General features: G+C 36.2%; 1 long non-coding RNA gene across 1 annotated transcript; it reads right to left on the minus strand.

Moving 5' to 3' along the window:
* Window positions 1-7,810: 7,810 nt before the first annotated feature.
* LOC109179538 lies at window positions 7,811-9,465 on the minus strand. Its single transcript, XR_002053918.1, has 2 exons — window positions 9,236-9,465; window positions 7,811-8,167 (listed from the first exon to the last, which is right to left on the minus strand). It is a non-coding gene; the product is annotated as an uncharacterized LOC109179538 (long non-coding RNA).
* Window positions 9,466-13,477: the final 4,012 nt, after the last annotated feature.

Genomic DNA, 13,477 nt, shown 5'->3' on the forward strand with positions numbered 1-13,477 from the left:
AATCACTGGGAAAATAATCAACTGAAATAAAATCTTTAGAAAGGTATTGTGGAACAGACAAATGCTTTAAAAATCAAAAGATAATAACCAAGCAGAGGATTCACCTCAGCAAAATTCCTTTGAGCAGCAAAGCGAGCATAAAAACAGCTCCTCGTAGTAGCCTATCAGAAGAGAGATATCAGAGTGCATTATTGAACAAAACTTGCATTTCTCCAGTGACAATACCCATTTGGTGGAATATATGTGCAGAGAAATACACTTGGGTTGAACAATTTACCTGTATTAGTGCAGCAGCTGATCTCCCTGCTCCAGCAACCGCACCAATATGTACAAACAGATGGGGAAATGCTGGAGTCAATATCTCCAGTCCATAAGTAGCATTCTCCAAGAGGTCAGCAAACAGCCTCCAACCTTTTGGATGGCGGACATCGAAATGTCTGCCATAGTTTGACAACAGAGTCTTGCTAAGATATCCAATTCCATCTTTGAGCACCCAAACTTGGGACTAAAGATGGCCAAACCACCAAACTCGAGGGACCTTGGCTGGTATTCACTCTTTTCGTATAAGTCAAATGACAATATTACCCTCCATTTTGACGGCTAAGACGGGAGGAAGTAACGGAAGGACACTAGAAGGTAACTTTTCGCAACTCGGAGGGTGACAGATGGTAATTACGGAAGTTAGGGACCATTGATGGCGATGCCACCAAACTCGAGGGACTATAGGTGGTATTTACACTAAAAATATATTGTTTTCTACTTTCCTATTCGTACTATAATTCTATGTTAAAATTCCTATCAAAATTATAAAATATGCCCCTCTATAATATGCCAATTATCAATGTCACCCCTGAATTATGAGTGGTGTAAATGTTACCCCTCAATTATCAAAATGGTGCACATATAGCCCCTCCCGTAACGGACATGTGGTTCAATACATGACAAACCTCAACAACAAGACATAGAAGCAATGTTATCAATCAATCCCTAATTTGAGAACTAAGTCATGGAAGCATCATCAACACACACTTTCACAATCCAAACCCTAACAAGACTAGCCTACAATCGACATGGAAATCATAAAAGCATTCATAGATCTAACCCTAGCAAAACAAGTAGAAATAGAAAAGAGTAGAAATTATACCCAAAATTAGATTAGGAAAATGAGATCAAGTCTTGCAAGATCTCTTGAAATGGAGTTTGTCAAGCTCTTCCTTCAATCAATCTCTCAAGAACTAGCTTGGATCTATCCAATCTTCTCTACAAAAGTGTTTTTCTCTAATTCTAAATGCTAAGCTATCTATTTCTCTTTCTAAAATTGTGTCTCTCTCTACAAATCTGATCTAAACCACTTTAAATAGCCTCCCCTTTCATTTCCTTTCGCAACCCCTTCAATGCCCGGACAACGCGGAACTTATTCTGCCCAACGTGCGTTACAACGCACGTTGTTCTTGGCGTGGAAGTTTCTAGAATTTCAGCCTAGTTTGTGTCTCTCCACAACGTGTGCTGCAACACACGTTGTGGACTCGTTGCTAGGTCATAGCTTGTCTTCTTATCCCGCTTTCATTCCGGTTGTGCCACTTTACCTTGTTTAAACCCGAAACTTACCTAAAAACCTGTAAAATGTAAAGTGCGATGGTAATTTTCAATATAATGCAAAACATAGCTAATTGGCACAATATTGCTACACAAAGGATTGCTTTTAGCCTAGAATTCACCCTAAATAAACCTTAAAAGTGTGCGTCTTTGACACTTATCGGACTGCCTTCCAAGCAGTTACTGCTTCTGGGCAATTGCAAAAGATGTGCTCAGTTGTCTCCTCATCGTTACCACAGGCTACACATCTGCTAGATTCAATGAAACCCCGTTTCATCCTAGTGACATTAGACATGATGCGGTCATGTTTAACAAGCCATAGCAGTGTTTGGATCTTGCTTGGCACCTTGGTTTTCCCGATGTTACCCCATGCTGGGTTAGTGGGAGTATCAGCTGACATAGTTACCAACTCGTAGGCTGACGTAACAGAGAACTTGTCGTTCTCTCTCTTTTCCAGCTGATTCGATCAGTCTGATCCTCATCCTCGCATAGTGAAAAGGCAGCCAGTTGATCACGGATGCTCTGAGGGAGTATACTTCCAAGTTTAATCCAATCCCAACTTGTGCCCGGGATCCAGTACCAACGGGTTAGCTACTATCTCTATCAATCGGGATACGTTTCCCAAGCTGCCCACGAATCACAAATATCCCAAACGCAACCCGAAGCTTTCCACTCTACTGTATCAGTTCACAATGGTTGATCTGGGCTTTCCACACCACCGATCTGTCAAGGGTTTCCCACACCAACATGACCCATTGCAAACAGAGGCAGAGGCTCACCACACATATCAATAACAAATAAGTCCACACACTGTCCACTATCCCAACATAATCATCACAACACAAGTTCAACATCACCACAAGAGTTAGTACACAAGGAATCTAAGGATACAAAGCAAAGCATAGATTCCATACGAACTGTGCATGACGACGAATAAGCTCAACAATAGCTTAATCAAGAATCAACAAGGATAGAGTACAACGAATTTACAATTTCACAACAAAAGATCACAAAGAAAGGAATTCACCATAGAGATACGAATAGGATATTCCACAGGCTACACAACTATATCAAGGATTCCAATCAAAGGATTACAACGAATAGATAGGCTCAAGTACCAATTCAATCAAGAGTCAAGATGATAATCACAAGGAAAACACATGCTAGTACCAATAAGCAACGTAACTAGCATGCAAGCCAACGGGGTAGTCACAAAGACTTATGCGAATAACATATTTTTAAACTTCTCCGAAATGAAGGGTGGCAATTTGATCTTTTACCCATCTGGTTCTAATAGATTCTATTTTTTTTTCTCTTTCTTCAATGGAAGGGAGGGTTCAAGGTCCATTTTATTGTAGAGCCATATGCAATACCCAAAAGATGCATGTACGATTGTTCAATTCTATCGTTTGTCTTCGCTTTTTCATGCTAGCTAGAGGAATATTTTGTTATATCATCAGGGTAATGATCCATCAACCTAGGACTTCTTTTTTTGAGAGTCATGCAGGAGAACTTCTCTTGGAACGAAAGAAGCGTTGAAACTGCGTGAACACATCGCAGAGATTTATGCACAAAGAACCGGCAACCCTACCTCGATCATATCAGGAGACATGGACAGTGTAACACCCCCTAAAACCACGCTATTTAAAGCCTTAAAACATGCAGATAACTTAAACCAAAACACCAAACACAGCGGAAGACTGAAAGATAAGATATATATAAAACGAGGAAACGGGGTGCTATGCCACGCTCACCCAAGGGTGAATACACAGGCTAAATCTGCATTGTTTACATCTACAACCATCCAACAGAGTTCTACATCTATATTGGCTCACAGGCCACAAAACACAAAGGGGAAACTATGCTAGCAGGCACTAGACCGCGCACTCGTCTAAGCATCACCTGAAAGAAACATATAAAACATGGGACGACGCCCGGTCAGCGAATAATGCTGGTAACCCACCAATACATGTGAAATATCATACATAGATAAGATATAGGTTTATAAAGCCATTTTCGAAACGGAATACATATATATAAGTCAAAAACCAAGAGTAATAGTCAACACAAGACTCAACACTCTCAACAAGAACACGGGAACACATCCCAAGACCACAAGGAACAACAACGACTCACAAGAAGTCTCGAGATAGAATCTATCATCACACAATAGATTAATACCCGACATGCATAACTCAAAGGAATAAGACACGACAAACGGCAACACATGCCAAGACAACACATGCATTTGTGACTACACACGTCACAAGAAGAGAACTCACAACAACCGCTACACAAGCCCTCGTGACATCACCCATCACGAATTGGGATGCCTTCCTTATGCCCGGTTCCAACCTTATGCCTACCCCCAACCTTATATCTTCTTCCAACCATTACCTCCAGGACCCCTGTACTTCTTAGTCCAACCTTTTCCCTTCTGGGACCGTCGTCCCCCACCAACAAACCACCAACAAGACCACCAATTTCATAGTACACGAGGGTACCGATCACACACACGGCAACACATGCCACCCAAGAAATACGTGAACCTTACACAAAGGTCACAACTCCATAATCACGTCATGGCCTCCACGAGGACCACTGCAATACCTTGGTGACTAGTGTCCCATACCACTAATCGTGCAATCCAGGTAACGCCACACACACATCACACCACAACAGGAATCAATCAACGGATCACAACGAAGATATGAAACCATACTCAATCAAGGAATGGGTCACAGCCCAACAACAACAACGATGAATAACACAAGTTATCATCAACCAATAGGAAAGTACAAACAACACACACGCTAGCATTTAAACACCGAACTAGCATGCTTATCAAACGGGTAAACCAAACGTAGTTCCGAAGAACACACAAGACTCATCATGGTTCAACGAAACACAATGTTGAACACTTAGCACGATTCAAGACACCAAAACCTACATGGATTCCTACCATATAGTTCTAGACATATGAAACATAAAGAAGACGCTCAAATAGTTCCACAAAAGAACATCGGGAAGTCAAAAGACCAAATAACGAGTCAAAAGAATCACGGGGAAGAAATCTCGATCGTACACCAAAGTGTACCCCGCGGGTGGACCCACGGGTAGGCCCCTACCCGTGGTCCTGCCCGCGGGTACCAACTCCCACAAGCCACGTTCCCGTGGGTGGGGCGGCGGGTAGGGCTCTGCCCGCTGTTCCGCCCGCAGGTACATCCATGTGCCCAAAATAATCCCTTCGGGGATTTTCATCTCCAAGCTCAAATTCAAGTCCAAAACATGCCAAATCTCACCAAATACAACAAAGTGACTTGAATCAAAGGAATAGCCAAGCAATGGCATACAAGAACCCTAAACACAAGCTCTAGATATGCATTTTCACAAGACAATGCATAAACACTCACATTTCATAGCAAAACACATGTAGAATCCAAGAAATATTTACATAGGTAAGCAAAATAGATTTTGTAGAGCATAGGTTACTTCTTGTAGACCAAAAACCTTCACTTAACACCACACCAAGCTCCTATCAAAGCCCACCTTCCAAACCCACTTCAAGAACATACCAAAAGATCATAAAGATCCTATCTTTAAGAAAAGACATCTAAGAAAACACTAAAAGCACAAGATGAATATGGATCTTACCCTCCTAGATGCCCAAATGTATGAAAGGTATAGTCTTGGAGACAACTCTTGAAGTCTTGACAAAGCTCCAACTTGGCTTGGAAGAAAAGCTATCCACCTTTTTAGAGAGAAGATGGAGCTAGGATTTTGGAAAGTGTAAGGATAGAAATGAGGTGTTCTCACTAGGTTAGGTTACAATACTAACACAAGGTGAAAGGTCAAGAATACCCTTACTAACATGGAAAGGTGTAAGGAACAAGGGAACTCCTTACAAAGCTTTGGTACAACTTTGACTATGGGGTTGACTAGTGAATTACTAGTCCCCGACTATTAAATTTCAAGAATTTAAGGAATTAATTACAAATTGAAATAGGATTAATTACTTAATTAATCCCTTAGCCGAATTTGGATTTCGGGTTGTCACAGACAGAGACGTTTTCTTTTCAGCAAGACAAGCCCGAATTTATGGAATTATTGATGATATAGAGTTCTCAGATGATGAAGAGTTCTTAAGGGGTTGATCTAACTTCATTTGAATCCAACGAATCACAAGATTGGATTACAACCACGATTTAAGACTCCAAATCCTACCAAAGGATACTTAATACACCGCTCTAGACTTACGAGACATCAATCAAGACGCACAAGTACACAACGAGTCAACGGAATCGGAGGCCAAACACCAACGTACCAGTGGGTGGTTCGGCAGGAGGCAAACTACCCACCCATACCAGCGGGTGGTTTGGCGGGTAGTGAACTGCCCGCCACTTCAGACCTGGTACCCGCGGGTGGTGGTGTAACAACCCGTGTTACGATCTTCAAACCCGGGATTAATTATGTAATTAATTCCACCAAGAACAATTAGAAAGGATAGAATTCCCCTAATTGATTGACGTGGCCCACAATGGACCATGGACCCTTGCCCAAATCCTGAGCCCAATATATATATATATATATATATATATATATATATATATATATATATATATATATATATATATATATATATATATATATATATATATATATATATATAGACAAAGGATCATATGAGGTCATGTGGTCTGTGGTCGAAATCTGACCTTTGATTTTGGTTGGATCTATGGCTCTTATTTTTTGGTTTATTTTTGGATTTACTTTTTCCCTTTTTTCACACCATCTTGATCTAGGGGCTCATTAGTCTTTGCATTTTTGTTTCCTTTATTTGTTTTTTTTTTTCGACTGATTTGCCATAGTTTTAGGGATATTAAATTTGGTAATTAAAGATATTCTTTATTCATCTTTATATACTGCCTCTTTTTCATATTCTTTGTTTGTGTTTTGGCGAAGATTACAGACTCTTTTATTTATTCCTGCTTCATTCTCTGTGCTATGGATTCTCCAGGTTTGTGTTTTCGTTTGTTTTAATATATAAGTATTGTGCAGTTTTTTTTGTGCATTTGTATTTCGCTGGCTTCATTCGTCTTGTAGCGTTGTGTATTGTTTTTAAATCTATTCATTTTCTTCATTTTGTTTGTTTATTGGGATTGTGGGTTTCATATATATAAACTGTGTCTGTTATAGTGTTATGGTTTATTTTGTTTTCATTTGTAATTATGGTTTAATGTAACCAAGAAGTTCCTTTTTTTTTTTTTTTAAGTTGTTAACGTTCTGGTTTGTGGGGTGTTACCATTGTATTTTCTCTATAATTATAGTATTTATTTTTTTGGTTTTGTGGTGGGTGTGTTTGATACGTAATGTGCATGTATAGGCTTCTTAATTATGCAGTTTGGTATTATTTAATTGTGCATGCAGTTTTTTAATGCACAAGGTTGTAATGCTTATTAGATTTGTTGTTATCTCTTGCAAGTATGGTATGGTATTGGTTCCATTTACTGGCATTGATAATCATAGAAGAGATGTCACATTTGCCATTGTTATGGTATTGGTTCCATAACAGTCATACCGGCCCAAAGCGCAATGAAAAAATATAATTATATTGCCTCTAAAGTTTTTATATGTTTTCTCCTTTTTTTTGCACATTGTTTGTGCTTTAGTGCTCCCTGCACTTTGTACTGTTATGGAATTTTGTTTGGTATTAAAATAAATGACATGTTTTGTTGGTTTTAAAATTTCCGTTGCATTCTTTAGTGCTTGCACAATATCAGTGTAGAGTTGCATAGCTCTTCTGGTCACTATAACATACTCGCACAATTTTCTACTAATTGGATGCACAACCACGGCTTTGAAAATTTCCAGCGTAATTTTCTACTAATTGGACGCACAACCACGGCTTTGAAAATTTTCAGCGTGAAAAATGCTTTTCAAAATATGTAACGGCTGCAAGTTGGACGTTAGGATTAATGCATTCCCATTTATTAGAAACGCAGACTAACATTTTTCATGTTATCACACTTTTGCACAATGGAATATTCTATTGTTGCACATTCTGTTTCGGCTATAGGTTTTTTAAAACCAAGATGTAGGTATATTAACAGTTGTTAGGTGTTTATATTAAAGTTGCAGTAATATAAACGTTTACGTTGCACAATCCGGTCGTACTACTTCATAATCATTTAATTTGCACTTCTTTCTTAAGGAATTATTGTACAATTCCTGAAGTGTGGGTAATCATTTATCTTAAATTTAATTGTAAACAAATAAATTCCATGTTGCTACATGGACCGATTCTGAGATGTTATGCATTTTTGCACAATAGCATATACCGCAGGAGCACTATTTCTACATCATGAATATCGCTATATCGACAATTTTACTTAAATTAAATTCTAGCAAGTTTTTATTTGTTTTATCGTGAATCTTGGAAACAACGCTTCCTTTCCATTCACTTCTGGTCTTTCTGGTTGTCTAGCGACCACCGGTGGACTTTCAAAGTCATCATCAGGGTTGGGGTCATTTGATCTTTGTGGTTGCCGTATGGGTTTTGTTGCCTTCTTCCCTGGAAAATAGTTTGAAAACCATATTAGTCATTATTTCATTCCATTTATTACCAACAGATTAACACATTCAAATTCCACAGAATGACACAAACTATCTGTATGTAATAATTATTAAGTTTCCTTTTCACATTTAGACTTTTAACACTTAAACACTTTAACCCACTAGCCAAAAACAATGCTCCCCTATTTTTTTTATCCAACCCTCACCACACACATTGACTTAACACACATTCAGACTCCCTAAATCAGTTACGGACCAACATAGGATGCTGTGCACTGGTATTAATGCTTGGCATGCACAGACCTATATTAATACATTCTCATGCACAGACTACACTTCCATTACTTATACCTCATTCCTACATACTTTGGCCTTTTACTTCTCATAGAGCTTATACTATACATTGGACAAATTCATTTTTTTAATACACACAAAGTAATTGCATTATCTTAAACATCGCATCCACTACTGATACCTCTTTAGTCCATACTTTGGCCTTTGTGTATCCCTCTGTTTAAGTTTGTTTGGTCTCCTTTTATATAGTCTTATGTTCCTGAGTTATTATACATATAGTTTTATTCCCTAAGTTTTTGTGCATTTACTGTATCTAGAGTTTACCTTCCGGTATACAATGCTATGTCAATGTACTCTCAACAGCCATCACTTACACTTCAATAGCCCAACTTCAATATTGTTTTCTTCTATTAAAGAAGTATAGACCTCCCCCAATTTTTATTTTTATTTTAAAAAAAAATTCAAAAAAAAAAATACAACCAAAAAAATACCCTTTCAATTCCACATTCATACGGCTCTTCTTGGAATCCACACCCTCTCTCCCGCCGTCAATTTTTCGTCCTCACACACCCATCCGCACTCCACCACAGCGGAATACAATCTTGTCCTTCAATACCCATCGGCGATCGATTTTTATAAAAATCAGACAACACAAAAAAACACACAATAGCAAGGTCTACAAGCATGCAATTTCTCAAACACTCAATACATTTTGCAGGCAATGAATCAAAATCAAAAACATAATCACAAAAATAATCAAGGCTTTGCTTACGTAGTCTACTCGTCGCTTCAATGGATGCTCATCGCTTACTTCTTCTCGGTGTTGCGTCGACCATGGTTCCAGTTTGTGTAGCAGTTGCGTCGTCGTCAACTAGTCCTCTAGTCGTCGCTTGTGAGATCTTTTATCTCTTGGTCGATTGTGCAATGCGTACAGCCCCCTTGAATTCCGTCGTTTTAGCCCTAGTTGAAGAGACCCGTTTCTTTTGCTCCTTCCATTCTTATCTTGCACATTCAATATTCAATTTACCCTTTTACCCCCACTATTACTTAAACCATCCGTTACTTCCCTAATTTACTAGAATCTTAATTTCATTAATTGTGCAATCTGGTCCGTTAGATGCTGTCATCCAATGGTTGTCATTTGACCGTAATCCTTACCTAAGCAATTAGCTACACTTGAACCCCACCCTATATATAGACACTAGTTTTTTACGCGCATTGCGCGATTGGGATAATGTCCAATGTTTTTTTTTTAATTTTTATAAATAAGTACTTTAAAGTATATCAAGACAAGATTATATTGAAATTGTCCATGCATAAAGAATTGAATGTTAAATTTGTGTATTTAAATAGGCAATTCTAAGTTTACAAATGCAAGATAATATAGTCAAGATTGATTATAATTGTCAATAAAATAATTGTATAGGTATGGTTGAAACCAAATACGGGACATAAGGGAGAGCAAATAAAAATTAGCGCATAAAATATTAAATATATAATAATATGAATGAGCTAATTACTGATTGTTAAACAAGGACATTGCGAGATAGTTTTCCACTTCAATTTGTTGTGTGATTTGAATACTCTTTTTGTCAATAAATCCCCAAGTAGTTAATATGATTCGCTTAATTATATTTTTTTTTTAATTTTTTTTACTTTTTAAAAACAATTATTATTATTATTATTATTATTATTATTATTATTATTATTATTATTATTATTATTATTATTATTATTATTAAATATATGTATACCCTTAGGTCATTTACATGTTAATCTAAACAACTAATTTTTTCAAATATCTTTTTACCAACCGTTGATATAATCCGCTGGTCAAATCAGCTAACGCTAACCGCTAACTGCTGATTGTCAAATAAGGACATTGCGAGGTAGTTCTCACTTCAATTTGTTGTGTGATTTGAATACTCTCTTTGTCAAGAAATCCCTCAAGTAGTTAATATAATTGGCTTTATTAATTATATTTTTAAAATTTTTTCATGGTATTAATAAAATACTTGGTAAATAAATATATTGCATTATTTTGTATTATAACTTTGATATTTAATTAAAAAATAGTGCACAAAAAAAAAAAAAAAAGATAACAGACAATGGCTCTGTTTGGCAAACCTAGCTCAAAAGCAATAAGCTAGGAGCTGAAAGTTGAAAAGCTATAAGCTCGGAGCTGAAAACTGAAGAGCTGTTATGATTGAAAGTGTTTGGTAAAATTAGCTTTTTCATAAACTGATAAATGTAAAAAGACTAAAAAGGACATCTTCATAAAATTTAAATTAGTTTGTTTACATATTAAAATGTAACATGTTGTCTTTAAAATTAATATTTTGAAATAAAACTATTAGCATAATCATGATCTAGCATCTCATAATGAAGTAGCAATATTGTTGCAAATCTCAAAATAATAATAATAATAATAATAATAATAATAATAATAATAATAATAATAATAATAATAATAATAATAATAATAATAATTGTGGTGAAAGTTGCGGATAAAGGAGAAGAGAAAAGAGTTTTAATTGGGAAGGGTAAATTATGTCATTTCTTTAAAATAATAAGGATATATATGAAAAAGAAGTTAGGAAACTAGGAGCTTATTTTGAAATGCTACCTAAGGTAGAGTTCCAAAATAAGGTCTAATTTTAAGCTAGGAGCTTATTTTGGGAACATTACCAAACAGAGCTATATTAGTAGCTTAAAATAAGCTATAAACTCCTAAATAAGCTCTGCCAAACAGAGACAATGTAGTGAATATAATCAATTGATGAATTTTAATGTAAAGAATTTTTATATTGGAGAAACATAAAGACAATATAACTAATAAAATTATTTCTCTTAATTAATTTATTGATACTGAATATTTTTTTTAATAAAGACATTGTAGGGACAATGTAGCGAATATAATCCATTGATGAATTTGAATGTAAAGAATTTTTATATGAGAGAAAAATAAATACAATATAACTATTGAAATTATTTTTCTTATTTAATTTATTGATAATGAATATTTTTTTTTTTGAATAAAGACATTGTAGACACATAATTCTAAATTAAAGAAATGCATATGTATTATTTTTTGTTGTAGCTACTAAATTATTATTTAATTTAATAAGAGTAAAATAGAGTACTAATTATGCCAACTTTGATTGGGATGGGGTTCGAACCTAAGACCTTTCTTATTGAAATCAATGAGTAAGTTAACGGTGAACTAACAGAAATTAACGAAAAAAGATAATATTTAACGGAAAAGTTAACGGATTATCATATTCATTAAGGATAAATTAGGAAATCTTAAGGAAAAATTAAAATCTGATCAATCTGAGCCATTCATTTAATAAAAAATTCGACCGCCAATTTTTCTACCCATTATAGACCTAACTCTCTTGGGCTCTTATTAGTATAGTAGATATATTCTACACGCCCAATAAATATTATTTGGCCTAAATGGTTTTATCCCTAGAATCCATAAATGAGTTAAGCCCAAATGTTATTCCTAGCCCAACTAGTAATAACATTACCCTATATATATATATATATATATATATATATATATATATATATATATATATATATATATATATATATAGTCTAAACCGTTTGTTGTTTTCCTGTGTCCCGTTATACCCCGTTCGATGTTTATGAGTCTCGTATGATGTTTTGAGTACCGTTCTAGGAATTTATGTGTAGTGTGTATCGTTGCTATTATACCTTGATTGTTATTGTTGATTATATGTTGTTTGATAGAATGATGATGGGTATTGTGATCATTGCGCAATGGTGGTTGAGATCGATGATAATGAGATTGTGATTGGTGGAAATGAATTGTTGGCGGATAGCACAACGCGTGCTCGGTTATCGTGCTAAAGGCACGGACCACCCCTTAGACTTGCTGGCTAAAGACTTGGGTTAGGGTATAAGCGCTGCGGTGTCATGTCAAAGCTATATGCGCTGACCCCTTAATTTTAGGGCTATAGGCACGGATCATTTGAATGGCACTTCGGTGCTACCATGTTGGTGGACTTGTTGGTGGTTTCAGTGTGGGGCATGCGTGCTCCGGAGGAATAAGGGAGGCGAATAAGGGTGGCCTGGAGGTACATGTTGGAACTGATATAAGGATGGAGAGGAGTAAAGGTTGGAACTTGGTATAAGGTTGGAAGACGGATTGTGTGCTTTGATGATTACTTGTTAATTGATTGTCATTGGATCCCATTGTTGTCTTTAATTGCTATTTACTAGCTTACTTGTCTATTATGCCTTGCAAACGTAAGATGCATGCTAGTATCTCTATAATATTCGAAATATTGCCTTATTGATGGTGTCTCGAGTCTTGATCCTAGTTTTAAAGCTAGAGTTGCTCAGGATTTTATATGCATTCCATATTCAAAATGATTTTCTATATTTATATTTATTATACTTAACGTGTGGGAGTGGGTTACCAGCATTATTCGCTGATGGTTGTTACACCGTATGTTTTTCAGGTATAGATCTGTAGCTTCGAAGCGCGTTGGACAGACTCGTGGATTTAACTTAGTATTAGTTAGATGGCCTGTGAGGCCTGAATTGTATTGTGGATGATAGTTATAGTTTATGTTTTGATTGGTTAGTCTAGTCTGTGCATCTAGGTTCTCAAACCTAGATGTGGCATAGCACCCCGATACTTATGTTGTTAGTTCCGCTTTATTTGGATGATTAATGACAGATTTGCCTTTATTTCATAAGTTTTAAATTGTTTTAAAAATTTGGGGTGTTACAGTTGGTATCAGAGCCTAAGTTCGACCCTAGGACAATGCCTTTAGGATAAGACCTTAGGATGTTAGACTCGAACTTTAAATGTTAACGCACTTAGGATATCAAGAGTTGGACCTTAAGAATCTAGGTTGAGTGTAGGATAGTACTCTAAGTTTGAGACTTTAAGATGTTAAGCTTTAACTCTAGGTGTTTAAGTACTTAGGACTTAAGAATCTTAGGACGCGCGGTGAGGTTGTGAGTTTATTTATCG

This window comes from Ipomoea nil, unplaced genomic scaffold, assembly GCF_001879475.1.
Source record: "Ipomoea nil cultivar Tokyo-kokei standard unplaced genomic scaffold, Asagao_1.1 scaffold0927, whole genome shotgun sequence".
Classification (NCBI taxonomy): Eukaryota; Viridiplantae; Streptophyta; class Magnoliopsida; order Solanales; family Convolvulaceae; genus Ipomoea; species Ipomoea nil.